The sequence below is a fragment of the Schistocerca americana genome, chromosome 2, assembly GCF_021461395.2.
Source record: "Schistocerca americana isolate TAMUIC-IGC-003095 chromosome 2, iqSchAmer2.1, whole genome shotgun sequence".
NCBI classification, from domain to species: Eukaryota; Metazoa; Arthropoda; class Insecta; order Orthoptera; family Acrididae; genus Schistocerca; species Schistocerca americana.
In genome coordinates, this window is record NC_060120.1 from 91573125 (window position 1) to 91589161 (window position 16037).

Here is a 16037-nt window from a genome sequence, read left to right on the forward strand (position 1 = left end):
CATACACTGGTGTTCAGCACAGCGCATGTTGTAGGTGTCAGATTAAGAAACCTCTTTGAGAAAATGGTCCAGCTAGGATGCTGCAACTAGCAAGTGCGGCAAGATCTCAGTAGGTGGAGGGGTGCAGACTTGCTTACTTGTGCGGCCTGTTGGTCTAGGGGTATGATTTCTGCTTTGGGTGCAGGAGGTCCCGGGTTCAAATCCCGGACAGGCCCTACTTTTCACTTTCGCGACAACCCAGCACTACGATAAACTTGCGAGTCTCTGAAAGTAAGCCATGCAGCAGGACAAACTGCATGTCGGGCCACCGGCCCATGAGACTCTCAGGTGCGTCTTATGGAAAGCAATCTACGTGGCAGGATTAAGCCGTCTCCGCTTACTTATATCTATACGTAAAGACTGGCACGTACAACGATTCTATTCGTTCCCCAGGAACTAGTACATCGCATGCAAGTTTGGTAAATGCATGCGCATGCAGCACCCAAAACGGTGAGATGTCTTTCCTGCGGGGAGGAACAGCTGAGGTCGTCTTCTCGCAGTTGAACCCCTTACGTCTCGTTATTAATCCTAGTAGCAAAAGCATAAGCATTTGGAGCGCTCCCCACTCACGTGTGGACTGCTATTAACACTTTGCATTTCATGATCCTAGTTAAATTTCTGCATATACAATTCCAACCACCGGCTCGTACACATTTCTAGAAACGATCGCAAAACACAGCGTCAGGTTCCACCGAGACTCGAACTCGGATCGCTGGATTCAAAGTCCAGAGTGCTAACCATTACACCATGGAACCGGATGCCTGTAGCGCTCGTAAATTCAGTGGTATCATGTAATTAAGCCGATAAGATGCGATGTTATTACACGTATGGTCCTCAGGAAGTGTTTGCGTGGCTAATGAAGCAACCAAGTAGGCTGGAAGTGGAAGGAGCACCTTCGAATGTAGCGGGAATTCTTGCCAGTATTCGTACATGAAGTGATGTCGAAGGATCAGGTAATCAAAATCGCGAAACAGCCACTTTCGTATGGCGGATGCTTCGTGCTGGAAGCAGCCTAGCTATGAAAACAGCTATGGGGACAGAGTACTGTCGAAAACTGCGTGCTGACACAGAACGCTACGTAGTGGGCGGATTGTTCGTGTCACGATAACATTTGCACTTCACACGGTCGAAATACTGTCACACAACTCAAGCAGCTCTTTCAGCATTCACATACACTGGTGTTCAGCACAGCGCATGTTGTAGGTGTCAGATTAAGAAACCTCTTTGAGAAAATGGTCCAGCTAGGATGCTGCAACTAGCAAGTGCGGCAAGATGTCAGTAGGTGGAGGGGTGCAGACTTGCTTACTTGTGCGGCCTGTTGGTCTAGGGGTATGATTCCTGCTTTGGGTGCAGGAGGTCCCGGGTTCAAATCCCGGACAGGCCCTACTTTTCACTTTCGCGACAACCCAGCACTACGATAAACTTGCGAGTCTCTGAAAGTAAGCCATGCAGCAGGACAAACTGCATGTCGGGCCACCGGCCCATGAGACTCTCAGGTGCGTCTTATGGAAAGCAATCTACGTGGCAGGATTAAGCCGTCTCCGCTTACTTATATCTATACGTAAAGACTGGCACGTACAACGATTCTATTCGTTCCCCAGGAACTAGTACATCGCATGCAAGTTTGGTAAATGCATGCGCATGCAGCACCCAAAACGGTGAGATGTCTTACCTGCGGGGAGGAACAGCTGAGGTCGTCTTCTCGCAGTTGAACCCCTTACGTCTCGTTATTAATCCTAGTAGCAAAAGCATAAGCATTTGGAGCGCTCCCCACTCACGTGTGGACTGCTATTAACACTTTGCATTTCATGATCCTAGTTAAATTTCTGCATATACAATTCCAACCACCGGCTCGTACACATTTCTAGAAACGATCGCAAAACACAGCGGCTGGTTCCACCGAGACTCGAACTCGGATCGCTGGATTCAAAGTCCAGAGTGCTAACCATTACACCATGGAACCGGATGCCTGTAGCGCTCGTAAATTCAGTGGTATCATGTAATTAAGCCGATAAGATGCGATGTTATTACACGTATGGTCCTCAGGAAGTGTTTGCGTGGCTAATGAAGCAACCAAGTAGGCTGGAAGTGGAAGGAGCACCTTCGAATGTAGCGGGAATTCTTGCCAGTATTCGTACATGAAGTGATGTCGAAGGATCAGGTAATCAAAATCGCGAAACAGCCACTTTCGTATGGCGGATGCTTCGTGCTGGAAGCAGCCTAGCTATGAAAACAGCTATGGGGACAGAGTACTGTCGAAAACTGCGTGCTGACACAGAACGCTACGTAGTGGGCGGATTGTTCGTGTCACGATAACATTTGCACTTCACACGGTCGAAATACTGTCACACAACTCAAGCAGCTCTTTCAGCATTCACATACACTGGTGTTCAGCACAGCGCATGTTGTAGGTGTCAGATTAAGAAACCTCTTTGAGAAAATGGTCCAGCTAGGATGCTGCAACTAGCAAGTGCGGCAAGATCTCAGTAGGTGGAGGGGTGCAGACTTGCTTACTTGTGCGGCCTGTTGGTCTAGGGGTATGATTCCTGCTTTGGGTGCAGGAGGTCCCGGGTTCAAATCCCGGACAGGCCCTACTTTTCACTTTCGCGACAACCCAGCACTACGATAAACTTGCGAGTCTCTGAAAGTAAGCCATGCAGCAGGACAAACTGCATGTCGGGCCACCGGCCCATGAGACTCTCAGGTGCGTCTTATGGAAAGCAATCTACGTGGCAGGATTAAGCCGTCTCCGCTTACTTATATCTATACGTAAAGACTGGCACGTACAACGATTCTATTCGTTCCCCAGGAACTAGTACATCGCATGCAAGTTTGGTAAATGCATGCGCATGCAGCACCCAAAACGGTGAGATGTCTTTCCTGCGGGGAGGAACAGCTGAGGTCGTCTTCTCGCAGTTGAACCCCTTACGTCTCGTTATTAATCCTAGTAGCAAAAGCATAAGCATTTGGAGCGCTCCCCACTCACGTGTGGACTGCTATTAACACTTTGCATTTCATGATCCTAGTTAAATTTCTGCATATACAATTCCAACCACCGGGTCGTACACATTTCTAGAAACGATCGCAAAACACAGCGTCAGGTTCCACCGAGACTCGAACTCGGATCGCTGGATTCAAAGTCCAGAGTGCTAACCATTACACCATGGAACCGGATGCCTGTAGCGCTCGTAAATTCAGTGGTATCATGTAATTAAGCCGATAAGATGCGATGTTATTACACGTATGGTCCTCAGGAAGTGTTTGCGTGGCTAATGAAGCAACCAAGTAGGCTGGAAGTGGAAGGAGCACCTTCGAATGTAGCGGGAATTCTTGCCAGTATTCGTACATGAAGTGATGTCGAAGGATCAGGTAATCAAAATCGCGAAACAGCCACTTTCGTATGGCGGATGCTTCGTGCTGGAAGCAGCCTAGCTATGAAAACAGCTATGGACACAGAGTACTGTCGAAAACTGCGTGCTGACACAGAACGCTACGTAGTGGGCGGATTGTTCGTGTCACGATAACATTTGCTCTTCACACGGTCGAAATACTGTCACACAACTCAAGCAGCTCTTTCAGCATTCACATACACTGGTGTTCAGCACAGCGCATGTTGTAGGTGTCAGATTAAGAAACCTCTTTGAGAAAATGGTCCAGCTAGGATGCTGCAACTAGCAAGTGCGGCAAGATCTCAGTAGGTGGAGGGGTGCAAACTTGCTTACTTGTGCGGCCTGTTGGTCTAGGGGTATGATTCCTGCTTTGGGTGCAGGAGGTCCCGGGTTCAAATCCCGGACAGGCCCTACTTTTCACTTTCGCGACAACCCAGCACTACGATAAACTTGCGAGTCTCTGAAAGTAAGCCATGCAGCAGGACAAACTGCATGTCGGGCCACCGGCCCATGAGACTCTCAGGTGCGTCTTATGGAAAGCAATCTACGTGGCAGGATTAAGCCGTCTCCGCTTACTTATATCTATACGTAAAGACTGGCACGTACAACGATTCTATTCGTTCCCCAGGAACTAGTACATCGCATGCAAGTTTGGTAAATGCATGCGCATGCAGCACCCAAAACGGTGAGATGTCTTTCCTGCGGGGAGGCACAGCTGAGGTCGTCTTCTCGCAGTTGAACCCCTTACGTCTCGTTATTAATCCTAGTAGCAAAAGCATAAGCATTTGGAGCGCTCCCCACTCACGTGTGGACTGCTATTAACACTTTGCATTTCATGATCCTAGTTAAATTTCTGCATATACAATTCCAACCACCGGCTCGTACACATTTCTAGAAACGATCGCAAAACACAGCGGCAAGTTCCACCGAGACTCGAACTCGGATCGCTGGATTCAAAGTCCAGAGTGCTAACCATTACACCATGGAACCGGATGCCTGTAGCGCTCGTAAATTCAGTGGTATCATGTAATTAAGCCGATAAGATGCGATGTTATTACACGTATGGTCCTCAGGAAGTGTTTGCGTGGCTAATGAAGCAACCAAGTAGGCTGGAAGTGGAAGGAGCACCTTCGAATGTAGCGGGAATTCTTGCCAGTATTCGTACATGAAGTGATGTCGAAGGATCAGGTAATCAAAATCGCGAAACAGCCACTTTCGTATGGCGGATGCTTCGTGCTGGAAGCAGCCTAGCTATGAAAACAGCTATGGGGACAGAGTACTGTCGAAAACTGCGTGCTGACACAGAACGCTACGTAGTGGGCGGATTGTTCGTGTCACGATAACATTTGCACTTCACACGGTCGAAATACTGTCACACAACTCAAGCAGCTCTTTCAGCATTCACATACACTGGTGTTCAGCACAGCGCATGTTGTTGGTGTCAGATTAAGAAACCTCTTTGAGAAAATGGTCCAGCTAGGATGCTGCAACTAGCAAGTGCGGCAAGATCTCAGTAGGTGGAGGGGTGCAGACTTGCTTACTTGTGCGGCCTGTTGGTCTAGGGGTATGATTTCTGCTTTGGGTGCAGGAGGTCCCGGGTTCAAATCCCGGACAGGCCCTACTTTTCACTTTCGCGACAACCCAGCACTACGATAAACTTGCGAGTCTCTGAAAGTAAGCCATGCAGCAGGACAAACTGCATGTCGGGCCACCGGCCCATGAGACTCTCAGGTGCGTCTTATGGAAAGCAATCTACGTGGCAGGATTAAGCCGTCTCCGCTTACTTATATCTATACGTAAAGACTGGCACGTACAACGATTCTATTCGTTCCCCAGGAACTAGTACATCGCATGCAAGTTTGGTAAATGCATGCGCATGCAGCACCCAAAACGGTGAGATGTCTTTCCTGCGGGGAGGAACAGCTGAGGTCGTCTTCTCGCAGTTGAACCCCTTACGTCTCGTTATTAATCCTAGTAGCAAAAGCATAAGCATTTGGAGCGCTCCCCACTCACGTGTGGACTGCTATTAACACTTTGCATTTCATGATCCTAGTTAAATTTCTGCATATACAATTCCAACCACCGGCTCGTACACATTTCTAGAAACGATCGCAAAACACAGCGTCAGGTTCCACCGAGACTCGAACTCGGATCGCTGGATTCAAAGTCCAGAGTGCTAACCATTACACCATGGAACCGGATGCCTGTAGCGCTCGTAAATTCAGTGGTATCATGTAATTAAGCCGATAAGATGCGATGTTATTACACGTATGGTCCTCAGGAAGTGTTTGCGTGGCTAATGAAGCAACCAAGTAGGGTGGAAGTGGAAGGAGCACCTTCGAATGTAGCGGGAATTCTTGCCAGTATTCGTACATGAAGTGATGTCGAAGGATCAGGTAATCAAAATCGCGAAACAGCCACTTTCGTATGGCGGATGCTTCGTGCTGGAAGCAGCCTAGCTATGAAAACAGCTATGGACACAGAGTACTGTCGAAAACTGCGTGCTGACACAGAACGCTACGTAGTGGGCGGATTGTTCGTGTCACGATAACATTTGCACTTCACACGTTCGAAATACTGTCACACAACTCAAGCAGCTCTTTCAGCATTCACATACACTGGTGTTCAGCACAGCGCATGTTGTAGGTGTCAGATTAAGAAACCTCTTTGAGAAAATGGTCCAGCTAGGATGCTGCAACTAGCAAGTGCGGCAAGATGTCAGTAGGTGGAGGGGTGCAGACTTGCTTACTTGTGCGGCCTGTTGGTCTAGGGGTATGATTCCTGCTTTGGGTGCAGGAGGTCCCGGGTTCAAATCCAGGACAGGCCCTACTTTTCACTTTCGCGACAACCCAGCACTACGATAAACTTGCGAGTCTCTGAAAGTAAGCCATGCAGCAGGACAAACTGCATGTCGGGCCACCGGCCCATGAGACTCTCAGGTGCGTCTTATGGAAAGCAATCTACGTGGCAGGATTAAGCCGTCTCCGCTTACTTATATCTATACGTAAAGACTGGCACGTACAACGATTCTATTCGTTCCCCAGGAACTAGTACATCGCATGCAAGTTTGGTAAATGCATGCGCATGCAGCACCCAAAACGGTGAGATGTCTTACCTGCGGGGAGGAACAGCTGAGGTCGTCTTCTCGCAGTTGAACCCCTTACGTCTCGTTATTAATCCTAGTAGCAAAAGCATAAGCATTTGGAGCGCTCCCCACTCACGTGTGGACTGCTATTAACACTTTGCATTTCATGATCCTAGTTAAATTTCTGCATATACAATTCCAACCACCGGCTCGTACACATTTCTAGAAACGATCGCAAAACACAGCGGCTGGTTCCACCGAGACTCGAACTCGGATCGCTGGATTCAAAGTCCAGAGTGCTAACCATTACACCATGGAACCGGATGCCTGTAGCGCTCGTAAATTCAGTGGTATCATGTAATTAAGCCGATAAGATGCGATGTTATTACACGTATGGTCCTCAGGAAGTGTTTGCGTGGCTAATGAAGCAACCAAGTAGGCTGGAAGTGGAAGGAGCACCTTCGAATGTAGAGGGAATTCTTGCCAGTATTCGTACATGAAGTGATGTCGAAGGATCAGGTAATCAAAATCGCGAAACAGCCACTTTCGTATGGCGGATGCTTCGTGCTGGAAGCAGCCTAGCTATGAAAACAGCTATGGGGACAGAGTACTGTCGAAAACTGCGTGCTGACACAGAACGCTACGTAGTGGGCGGATTGTTCGTGTCACGATAACATTTGCACTTCACACGGTCGAAATACTGTCACACAACTCAAGCAGCTCTTTCAGCATTCACATACACTGGTGTTCAGCACAGCGCATGTTGTAGGTGTCAGATTAAGAAACCTCTTTGAGAAAATGGTCCAGCTAGGATGCTGCAACTAGCAAGTGCGGCAAGATCTCAGTAGGTGGAGGGGTGCAGACTTGCTTACTTGTGCGGCCTGTTGGTCTAGGGGTATGATTCCTGCTTTGGGTGCAGGAGGTCCCGGGTTCAAATCCCGGACAGGCCCTACTTTTCACTTTCGCGACAACCCAGCACTACGATAAACTTGCGAGTCTCTGAAAGTAAGCCATGCAGCAGGACAAACTGCATGTCGGGCCACCGGCCCATGAGACTCTCAGGTGCGTCTTATGGAAAGCAATCTACGTGGCAGGATTAAGCCGTCTCCGCTTACTTATATCTATACGTAAAGACTGGCACGTACAACGATTCTATTCGTTCCCCAGGAACTAGTACATCGCATGCAAGTTTGGTAAATGCATGCGCATGCAGCACCCAAAACGGTGAGATGTCTTTCCTGCGGGGAGGAACAGCTGAGGTCGTCTTCTCGCAGTTGAACCCCTTACGTCTCGTTATTAATCCTAGTAGCAAAAGCATAAGCATTTGGAGCGCTCCCCACTCACGTGTGGACTGCTATTAACACTTTGCATTTCATGATCCTAGTTAAATTTCTGCATATACAATTCCAACCACCGGGTCGTACACATTTCTAGAAACGATCGCAAAACACAGCGTCAGGTTCCACCGAGACTCGAACTCGGATCGCTGGATTCAAAGTCCAGAGTGCTAACCATTACACCATGGAACCGGATGCCTGTAGCGCTCGTAAATTCAGTGGTATCATGTAATTAAGCCGATAAGATGCGATGTTATTACACGTATGGTCCTCAGGAAGTGTTTGCGTGGCTAATGAAGCAACCAAGTAGGCTGGAAGTGGAAGGAGCACCTTCGAATGTAGCGGGAATTCTTGCCAGTATTCGTACATGAAGTGATGTCGAAGGATCAGGTAATCAAAATCGCGAAACAGCCACTTTCGTATGGCGGATGCTTCGTGCTGGAAGCAGCCTAGCTATGAAAACAGCTATGGGGACAGAGTACTGTCGAAAACTGCGTGCTGACACAGAACGCTACGTAGTGGGCGGATTGTTCGTGTCACGATAACATTTGCTCTTCACACGGTCGAAATACTGTCACACAACTCAAGCAGCTCTTTCAGCATTCACATACACTGGTGTTCAGCACAGCGCATGTTGTAGGTGTCAGATTAAGAAACCTCTTTGAGAAAATGGTCCAGCTAGGATGCTGCAACTAGCAAGTGCGGCAAGATCTCAGTAGGTGGAGGGGTGCAAACTTGCTTACTTGTGCGGCCTGTTGGTCTAGGGGTATGATTCCTGCTTTGGGTGCAGGAGGTCCCGGGTTCAAATCCCGGACAGGCCCTACTTTTCACTTTCGCGACAACCCAGCACTACGATAAACTTGCGAGTCTCTGAAAGTAAGCCATGCAGCAGGACAAACTGCATGTCGGGCCACCGGCCCATGAGACTCTCAGGTGCGTCTTATGGAAAGCAATCTACGTGGCAGGATTAAGCCGTCTCCGCTTACTTATATCTATACGTAAAGACTGGCACGTACAACGATTCTATTCGTTCCCCAGGAACTAGTACATCGCATGCAAGTTTGGTAAATGCATGCGCATGCAGCACCCAAAACGGTGAGATGTCTTTCCTGCGGGGAGGCACAGCTGAGGTCGTCTTCTCGCAGTTGAACCCCTTACGTCTCGTTATTAATCCTAGTAGCAAAAGCATAAGCATTTGGAGCGCTCCCCACTCACGTGTGGACTGCTATTAACACTTTGCATTTCATGATCCTAGTTAAATTTCTGCATATACAATTCCAACCACCGGCTCGTACACATTTCTAGAAACGATCGCAAAACACAGCGGCAGGTTCCACCGAGACTCGAACTCGGATCGCTGGATTCAAAGTCCAGAGTGCTAACCATTACACCATGGAACCGGATGCCTGTAGCGCTCGTAAATTCAGTGGTATCATGTAATTAAGCCGATAAGATGCGATGTTATTACACGTATGGTCCTCAGGAAGTGTTTGCGTGGCTAATGAAGCAACCAAGTAGGCTGGAAGTGGAAGGAGCACCTTCGAATGTAGCGGGAATTCTTGCCAGTATTCGTACATGAAGTGATGTCGAAGGATCAGGTAATCAAAATCGCGAAACAGCCACTTTCGTATGGCGGATGCTTCGTGCTGGAAGCAGCCTAGCTATGAAAACAGCTATGGGGACAGAGTACTGTCGAAAACTGCGTGCTGACACAGAACGCTACGTAGTGGGCGGATTGTTCGTGTCACGATAACATTTGCTCTTCACACGGTCGAAATACTGTCACACAACTCAAGCAGCTCTTTCAGCATTCACATACACTGGTGTTCAGCACAGCGCATGTTGTAGGTGTCAGATTAAGAAACCTCTTTGAGAAAATGGTCCAGCTAGGATGCTGCAACTAGCAAGTGCGGCAAGATCTCAGTAGGTGGAGGGGTGCAAACTTGCTTACTTGTGCGGCCTGTTGGTCTAGGGGTATGATTCCTGCTTTGGGTGCAGGAGGTCCCGGGTTCAAATCCCGGACAGGCCCTACTTTTCACTTTCGCGACAACCCAGCACTACGATAAACTTGCGAGTCTCTGAAAGTAAGCCATGCAGCAGGACAAACTGCATGTCGGGCCACCGGCCCATGAGACTCTCAGGTGCGTCTTATGGAAAGCAATCTACGTGGCAGGATTAAGCCGTCTCCGCTTACTTATATCTATACGTAAAGACTGGCACGTACAACGATTCTATTCGTTCCCCAGGAACTAGTACATCGCATGCAAGTTTGGTAAATGCATGCGCATGCAGCACCCAAAACGGTGAGATGTCTTTCCTGCGGGGAGGCACAGCTGAGGTCGTCTTCTCGCAGTTGAACCCCTTACGTCTCGTTATTAATCCTAGTAGCAAAAGCATAAGCATTTGGAGCGCTCCCCACTCACGTGTGGACTGCTATTAACACTTTGCATTTCATGATCCTAGTTAAATTTCTGCATATACAATTCCAACCACCGGCTCGTACACATTTCTAGAAACGATCGCAAAACACAGCGGCAGGTTCCACCGAGACTCGAACTCGGATCGCTGGATTCAAAGTCCAGAGTGCTAACCATTACACCATGGAACCGGATGCCTGTAGCGCTCGTAAATTCAGTGGTATCATGTAATTAAGCCGATAAGATGCGATGTTATTACACGTATGGTCCTCAGGAAGTGTTTGCGTGGCTAATGAAGCAACCAAGTAGGCTGGAAGTGGAAGGAGCACCTTCGAATGTAGCGGGAATTCTTGCCAGTATTCGTACATGAAGTGATGTCGAAGGATCAGGTAATCAAAATCGCGAAACAGCCACTTTCGTATGGCGGATGCTTCGTGCTGGAAGCAGCCTAGCTATGAAAACAGCTATGGGGACAGAGTACTGTCGAAAACTGCGTGCTGACACAGAACGCTACGTAGTGGGCGGATTGTTCGTGTCACGATAACATTTGCACTTCACACGGTCGAAATACTGTCACACAACTCAAGCAGCTCTTTCAGCATTCACATACACTGGTGTTCAGCACAGCGCATGTTGTAGGTGTCAGATTAAGAAACCTCTTTGAGAAAATGGTCCAGCTAGGATGCTGCAACTAGCAAGTGCGGCAAGATCTCAGTAGGTGGAGGGGTGCAGACTTGCTTACTTGTGCGGCCTGTTGGTCTAGGGGTATGATTCCTGCTTTGGGAGCAGGAGGTCCCGGGTTCAAATCCCGGACACGCCCTACTTTTCACTTTCGCGACAACCCAGCACTACGATAAACTTGCGAGTCTCTGAAAGTAAGCCATGCAGCAGGACAAACTGCATGTCGGGCCACCGGCCCATGAGACTCTCAGGTGCGTCTTATGGAAAGCAATCTACGTGGCAGGATTAAGCCGTCTCCGCTTACTTATATCTATACGTAAAGACTGGCACGTACAACGATTCTATTCGTTCCCCAGGAACTAGTACATCGCATGCAAGTTTGGTAAATGCATGCGCATGCAGCACCCAAAACGGTGAGATGTCTTTCCTGCGGGGAGGAACAGCTGAGGTCGTCTTCTCGCAGTTGAACCCCTTACGTCTCGTTATTAATCCTAGTAGCAAAAGCATAAGCATTTGGAGCGCTCCCCACTCACGTGTGGACTGCTATTAACACTTTGCATTTCATGATCCTAGTTAAATTTCTGCATATACAATTCCAACCACCGGCTCGTACACATTTCTAGAAACGATCGCAAAACACAGCGTCAGGTTCCACCGAGACTCGAACTCGGATCGCTGGATTCAAAGTCCAGAGTGCTAACCATTACACCATGGAACCGGATGCCTGTAGCGCTCGTAAATTCAGTGGTATCATGTAATTAAGCCGATAAGATGCGATGTTATTACACGTATGGTCCTCAGGAAGTGTTTGCGTGGCTAATGAAGCAACCAAGTAGGCTGGAAGTGGAAGGAGCACCTTCGAATGTAGCGGGAATTCTTGCCAGTATTCGTACATGAAGTGATGTCGAAGGATCAGGTAATCAAAATCGCGAAACAGCCACTTTCGTATGGCGGATGCTTCGTGCTGGAAGCAGCCTAGCTATGAAAACAGCTATGGGGACAGAGTACTGTCGAAAACTGCGTGCTGACACAGAACGCTACGTAGTGGGCGGATTGTTCGTGTCACGATAACATTTGCACTTCACACGGTCGAAATACTGTCACACAACTCAAGCAGCTCTTTCAGCATTCACATACACTGGTGTTCAGCACAGCGCATGTTGTAGGTGTCAGATTAAGAAACCTCTTTGAGAAAATGGTCCAGCTAGGATGCTGCAACTAGCAAGTGCGGCAAGATCTCAGTAGGTGGAGGGGTGCAGACTTGCTTACTTGTGCGGCCTGTTGGTCTAGGGGTATGATTCCTGCTTTGGGTGCAGGAGGTCCCGGGTTCAAATCCCGGACAGGCCCTACTTTTCACTTTCGCGACAACCCAGCACTACGATAAACTTGCGAGTCTCTGAAAGTAAGCCATGCAGCAGGACAAACTGCATGTCGGGCCACCGGCCCATGAGACTCTCAGGTGCGTCTTATGGAAAGCAATCTACGTGGCAGGATTAAGCCGTCTCCGCTTACTTATATCTATACGTAAAGACTGGCACGTACAACGATTCTATTCGTTCCCCAGGAACTAGTACATCGCATGCAAGTTTGGTAAATGCATGCGCATGCAGCACCCAAAACGGTGAGATGTCTTTCCTGCGGGGAGGAACAGCTGAGGTCGTCTTCTCGCAGTTGAACCCCTTACGTCTCGTTATTAATCCTAGTAGCAAAAGCATAAGCATTTGGAGCGCTCCCCACTCACGTGTGGACTGCTATTAACACTTTGCATTTCATGATCCTAGTTAAATTTCTGCATATACAATTCCAACCACCGGCTCGTACACATTTCTAGAAACGATCGCAAAACACAGCGGCAGGTTCCACCGAGACTCGAACTCGGATCGCTGGATTCAAAGTCCAGAGTGCTAACCATTACACCATGGAACCGGATGCCTGTAGCGCTCGTAAATTCAGTGGTATCATGTAATTAAGCCGATAAGATGCGATGTTATTACACGTATGGTCCTCAGGAAGTGTTTGCGTGGCTAATGAAGCAACCAAGTAGGCTGGAAGTGGAAGGAGCACCTTCGAATGTAGCGGGAATTCTTGCCAGTATTCGTACATGAAGTGATGTCGAAGGATCAGGTAATCAAAATCGCGAAACAGCCACTTTCGTATGGCGGATGCTTCGTGCTGGAAGCAGCCTAGCTATGAAAACAGCTATGGGGACAGAGTACTGTCGAAAACTGCGTGCTGACACAGAACGCTACGTAGTGGGCGGATTGTTCGTGTCACGATAACATTTGCACTTCACACGGTCGAAATACTGTCACACAACTCAAGCAGCTCTTTCAGCATTCACATACACTGGTGTTCAGCACAGCGCATGTTGTAGGTGTCAGATTAAGAAACCTCTTTGAGAAAATGGTCCAGCTAGGATGCTGCAACTAGCAAGTGCGGCAAGATCTCAGTAGGTGGAGGGGTGCAGACTTCCTTACTTGTGCGGCCTGTTGGTCTAGGGGTATGATTCCTGCTTTGGGTGCAGGAGGTCCCGGGTTCAAATCCCGGACAGGCCCTACTTTTCACTTTCGCGACAACCCAGCACTACGATAAACTTGCGAGTCTCTGAAAGTAAGCCATGCAGCAGGACAAACTGCATGTCGGGCCACCGGCCCATGAGACTCTCAGGTGCGTCTTATGGAAAGCAATCTACGTGGCAGGATTAAGCCGTCTCCGCTTACTTATATCTATACGTAAAGACTGGCACGTACAACGATTCTATTCGTTCCCCAGGAACTAGTACATCGCATGCAAGTTTGGTAAATGCATGCGCATGCAGCACCCAAAACGGTGAGATGTCTTTCCTGCGGGGAGGAACAGCTGAGGTCGTCTTCTCGCAGTTGAACCCCTTACGTCTCGTTATTAATCCTAGTAGCAAAAGCATAAGCATTTGGAGCGCTCCCCACTCACGTGTGGACTGCTATTAACACTTTGCATTTCATGATCCTAGTTAAATTTCTGCATATACAATTCCAACCACCGGCTCGTACACATTTCTAGAAACGATCGCAAAACACAGCGTCAGGTTCCACCGAGACTCGAACTCGGATCGCTGGATTCAAAGTCCAGAGTGCTAACCATTACACCATGGAACCGGATGGCTGTAGCGCTCGTAAATTCAGTGGTATCATGTAATTAAGCCGATAAGATGCGATGTTATTACACGTATGGTCCTCAGGAAGTGTTTGCGTGGCTAATGAAGCAACCAAGTAGGCTGTAAGTGGAAGGAGCACCTTCGAATGTAGCGGGAATTCTTGCCAGTATTCGTACATGAAGTGATGTCGAAGGATCAGGTAATCAAAATCGCGAAACAGCCACTTTCGTATGGCGGATGCTTCGTGCTGGAAGCAGCCTAGCTATGAAAACAGCTATGGACACAGAGTACTGTCGAAAACTGCGTGCTGACACAGAACGCTACGTAGTGGGCGGATTGTTCGTGTCACGATAACATTTGCACTTCACACGGTCGAAATACTGTCACACAACTCAAGCAGCTCTTTCAGCATTCACATACACTGGTGTTCAGCACAGCGCATGTTGTAGGTGTCAGATTAAGAAACCTCTTTGAGAAAATGGTCCAGCTAGGATGCTGCAACTAGCAAGTGCGGCAAGATCTCAGTAGGTGGAGGGGTGCAGACTTGCTTGCTTGTGCGGCCTGTTGGTCTAGGGGTATGATTCCTGCTTTGGGTGCAGGAGGTCCCGGGTTCAAATCCCGGACAGGCCCTACTTTTCACTTTCGCGACAACCCAGCACTACGATAAACTTGCGAGTCTCTGAAAGTAAGCCATGCAGCAGGACAAACTGCATGTCGGGCCACCGGCCCATGAGACTCTCAGGTGCGTCTTATGGAAAGCAATCTACGTGGCAGGATTAAGCCGTCTCCGCTTACTTATATCTATACGTAAAGACTGGCACGTACAACGATTCTATTCGTTCCCCAGGAACTAGTACATCGCATGCAAGTTTGGTAAATGCATGCGCATGCAGCACCCAAAACGGTGAGATGTCTTTCCTGCGGGGAGGAACAGCTGAGGTCGTCTTCTCGCAGTTGAACCCCTTACGTCTCGTTATTAATCCTAGTAGCAAAAGCATAAGCATTTGGAGCGCTCCCCACTCACGTGTGGACTGCTATTAACACTTTGCATTTCATGATCCTAGTTAAATTTCTGCATATACAATTCCAACCACCGGCTCGTACACATTTCTAGAAACGATCGCAAAACACAGCGTCAGGTTCCACCGAGACTCGAACTCGGATCGCTGGATTCAAAGTCCAGAGTGCTAACCATTACACCATGGAACCGGATGCCTGTAGCGCTCGTAAATTCAGTGGTATCATGTAATTAAGCCGATAAGATGCGATGTTATTACACGTATGGTCCTCAGGAAGTGTTTGCGTGGCTAATGAAGCAACCAAGTAGGCTGGAAGTGGAAGGAGCACCTTCGAATGTAGCGGGAATTCTTGCCAGTATTCGTACATGAAGTGATGTCGAAGGATCAGGTAATCAAAATCGCGAAACAGCCACTTTCGTATGGCGGATGCTTCGTGCTGGAAGCAGCCTAGCTATGAAAACAGCTATGGACACAGAGTACTGTCGAAAACTGCGTGCTGACACAGAACGCTACGTAGTGGGCGGATTGTTCGTGTCACGATAACATTTGCACTTCACACGGTCGAAATACTGTCACACAACTCAAGCAGCTCTTTCAGCATTCACATACACTGGTGTTCAGCACAGCGCATGTTGTAGGTGTCAGATTAAGAAACCTCTTTGAGAAAATGGTCCAGCTAGGATGCTGCAACTAGCAAGTGCGGCAAGATCTCAGTAGGTGGAGGGGTGCAGACTTGCTTACTTGTGCGGCCTGTTGGTCTAGGGGTATGATTCCTGCTTTGGGTGCAGGAGGTCCCGGGTTCAAATCCCGGACAGGCCCTACTTTTCACTTTCGCGACAACCCAGCACTACGATAAACTTGCGAGTCTCTGAAAGTAAGCCATGCAGCAGGACAAACTGCATGTCGGGCCACCGGCCCATGAGACCTTCAGGTGCGT

General features: G+C 48.6%; 27 non-coding genes across 27 annotated transcripts; 14 read left to right on the forward strand and 13 right to left on the reverse strand.

Moving 5' to 3' along the window:
- The first annotated feature begins 143 nt into the window (after positions 1-143).
- Positions 144-215, forward strand: Trnap-ugg. Its single transcript has one exon. It is a non-coding gene; the product is annotated as a tRNA-Pro (tRNA).
- A 507-nt stretch (positions 216-722) lies between these two features.
- On the reverse strand, positions 723-794 carry Trnaq-uug. The gene has a single exon. It is a non-coding gene; the product is annotated as a tRNA-Gln (tRNA).
- Positions 795-1351: 557 nt separating this feature from the next.
- Positions 1352-1423, forward strand: Trnap-ugg. Its single transcript has one exon. It is a non-coding gene; the product is annotated as a tRNA-Pro (tRNA).
- A 507-nt stretch (positions 1424-1930) lies between these two features.
- Positions 1931-2002, reverse strand: Trnaq-uug. Its single transcript has one exon. It is a non-coding gene; the product is annotated as a tRNA-Gln (tRNA).
- Positions 2003-2559: 557 nt separating this feature from the next.
- Positions 2560-2631, forward strand: Trnap-ugg. Its single transcript has one exon. It is a non-coding gene; the product is annotated as a tRNA-Pro (tRNA).
- A 507-nt stretch (positions 2632-3138) lies between these two features.
- Positions 3139-3210, reverse strand: Trnaq-uug. The gene has a single exon. It is a non-coding gene; the product is annotated as a tRNA-Gln (tRNA).
- Positions 3211-3767: 557 nt separating this feature from the next.
- Positions 3768-3839, forward strand: Trnap-ugg. Its single transcript has one exon. It is a non-coding gene; the product is annotated as a tRNA-Pro (tRNA).
- A 507-nt stretch (positions 3840-4346) lies between these two features.
- Trnaq-uug lies at positions 4347-4418 on the reverse strand. The gene has a single exon. It is a non-coding gene; the product is annotated as a tRNA-Gln (tRNA).
- A 557-nt stretch (positions 4419-4975) lies between these two features.
- On the forward strand, positions 4976-5047 carry Trnap-ugg. Its single transcript has one exon. It is a non-coding gene; the product is annotated as a tRNA-Pro (tRNA).
- A 507-nt stretch (positions 5048-5554) lies between these two features.
- On the reverse strand, positions 5555-5626 carry Trnaq-uug. The gene has a single exon. It is a non-coding gene; the product is annotated as a tRNA-Gln (tRNA).
- A 557-nt stretch (positions 5627-6183) lies between these two features.
- Trnap-ugg lies at positions 6184-6255 on the forward strand. The gene has a single exon. It is a non-coding gene; the product is annotated as a tRNA-Pro (tRNA).
- A 507-nt stretch (positions 6256-6762) lies between these two features.
- Positions 6763-6834, reverse strand: Trnaq-uug. The gene has a single exon. It is a non-coding gene; the product is annotated as a tRNA-Gln (tRNA).
- Positions 6835-7391: 557 nt separating this feature from the next.
- Trnap-ugg lies at positions 7392-7463 on the forward strand. The gene has a single exon. It is a non-coding gene; the product is annotated as a tRNA-Pro (tRNA).
- A 507-nt stretch (positions 7464-7970) lies between these two features.
- Trnaq-uug lies at positions 7971-8042 on the reverse strand. The gene has a single exon. It is a non-coding gene; the product is annotated as a tRNA-Gln (tRNA).
- A 557-nt stretch (positions 8043-8599) lies between these two features.
- On the forward strand, positions 8600-8671 carry Trnap-ugg. Its single transcript has one exon. It is a non-coding gene; the product is annotated as a tRNA-Pro (tRNA).
- A 507-nt stretch (positions 8672-9178) lies between these two features.
- Positions 9179-9250, reverse strand: Trnaq-uug. The gene has a single exon. It is a non-coding gene; the product is annotated as a tRNA-Gln (tRNA).
- A 557-nt stretch (positions 9251-9807) lies between these two features.
- Trnap-ugg lies at positions 9808-9879 on the forward strand. The gene has a single exon. It is a non-coding gene; the product is annotated as a tRNA-Pro (tRNA).
- Positions 9880-10386: 507 nt separating this feature from the next.
- Positions 10387-10458, reverse strand: Trnaq-uug. Its single transcript has one exon. It is a non-coding gene; the product is annotated as a tRNA-Gln (tRNA).
- A 557-nt stretch (positions 10459-11015) lies between these two features.
- Trnap-ugg lies at positions 11016-11087 on the forward strand. Its single transcript has one exon. It is a non-coding gene; the product is annotated as a tRNA-Pro (tRNA).
- Positions 11088-11594: 507 nt separating this feature from the next.
- Positions 11595-11666, reverse strand: Trnaq-uug. The gene has a single exon. It is a non-coding gene; the product is annotated as a tRNA-Gln (tRNA).
- A 557-nt stretch (positions 11667-12223) lies between these two features.
- Positions 12224-12295, forward strand: Trnap-ugg. Its single transcript has one exon. It is a non-coding gene; the product is annotated as a tRNA-Pro (tRNA).
- A 507-nt stretch (positions 12296-12802) lies between these two features.
- On the reverse strand, positions 12803-12874 carry Trnaq-uug. Its single transcript has one exon. It is a non-coding gene; the product is annotated as a tRNA-Gln (tRNA).
- A 557-nt stretch (positions 12875-13431) lies between these two features.
- Positions 13432-13503, forward strand: Trnap-ugg. Its single transcript has one exon. It is a non-coding gene; the product is annotated as a tRNA-Pro (tRNA).
- A 507-nt stretch (positions 13504-14010) lies between these two features.
- On the reverse strand, positions 14011-14082 carry Trnaq-uug. The gene has a single exon. It is a non-coding gene; the product is annotated as a tRNA-Gln (tRNA).
- Positions 14083-14639: 557 nt separating this feature from the next.
- Trnap-ugg lies at positions 14640-14711 on the forward strand. The gene has a single exon. It is a non-coding gene; the product is annotated as a tRNA-Pro (tRNA).
- A 507-nt stretch (positions 14712-15218) lies between these two features.
- Trnaq-uug lies at positions 15219-15290 on the reverse strand. Its single transcript has one exon. It is a non-coding gene; the product is annotated as a tRNA-Gln (tRNA).
- Positions 15291-15847: 557 nt separating this feature from the next.
- On the forward strand, positions 15848-15919 carry Trnap-ugg. The gene has a single exon. It is a non-coding gene; the product is annotated as a tRNA-Pro (tRNA).
- The last annotated feature ends 118 nt before the right edge of the window (positions 15920-16037 follow it).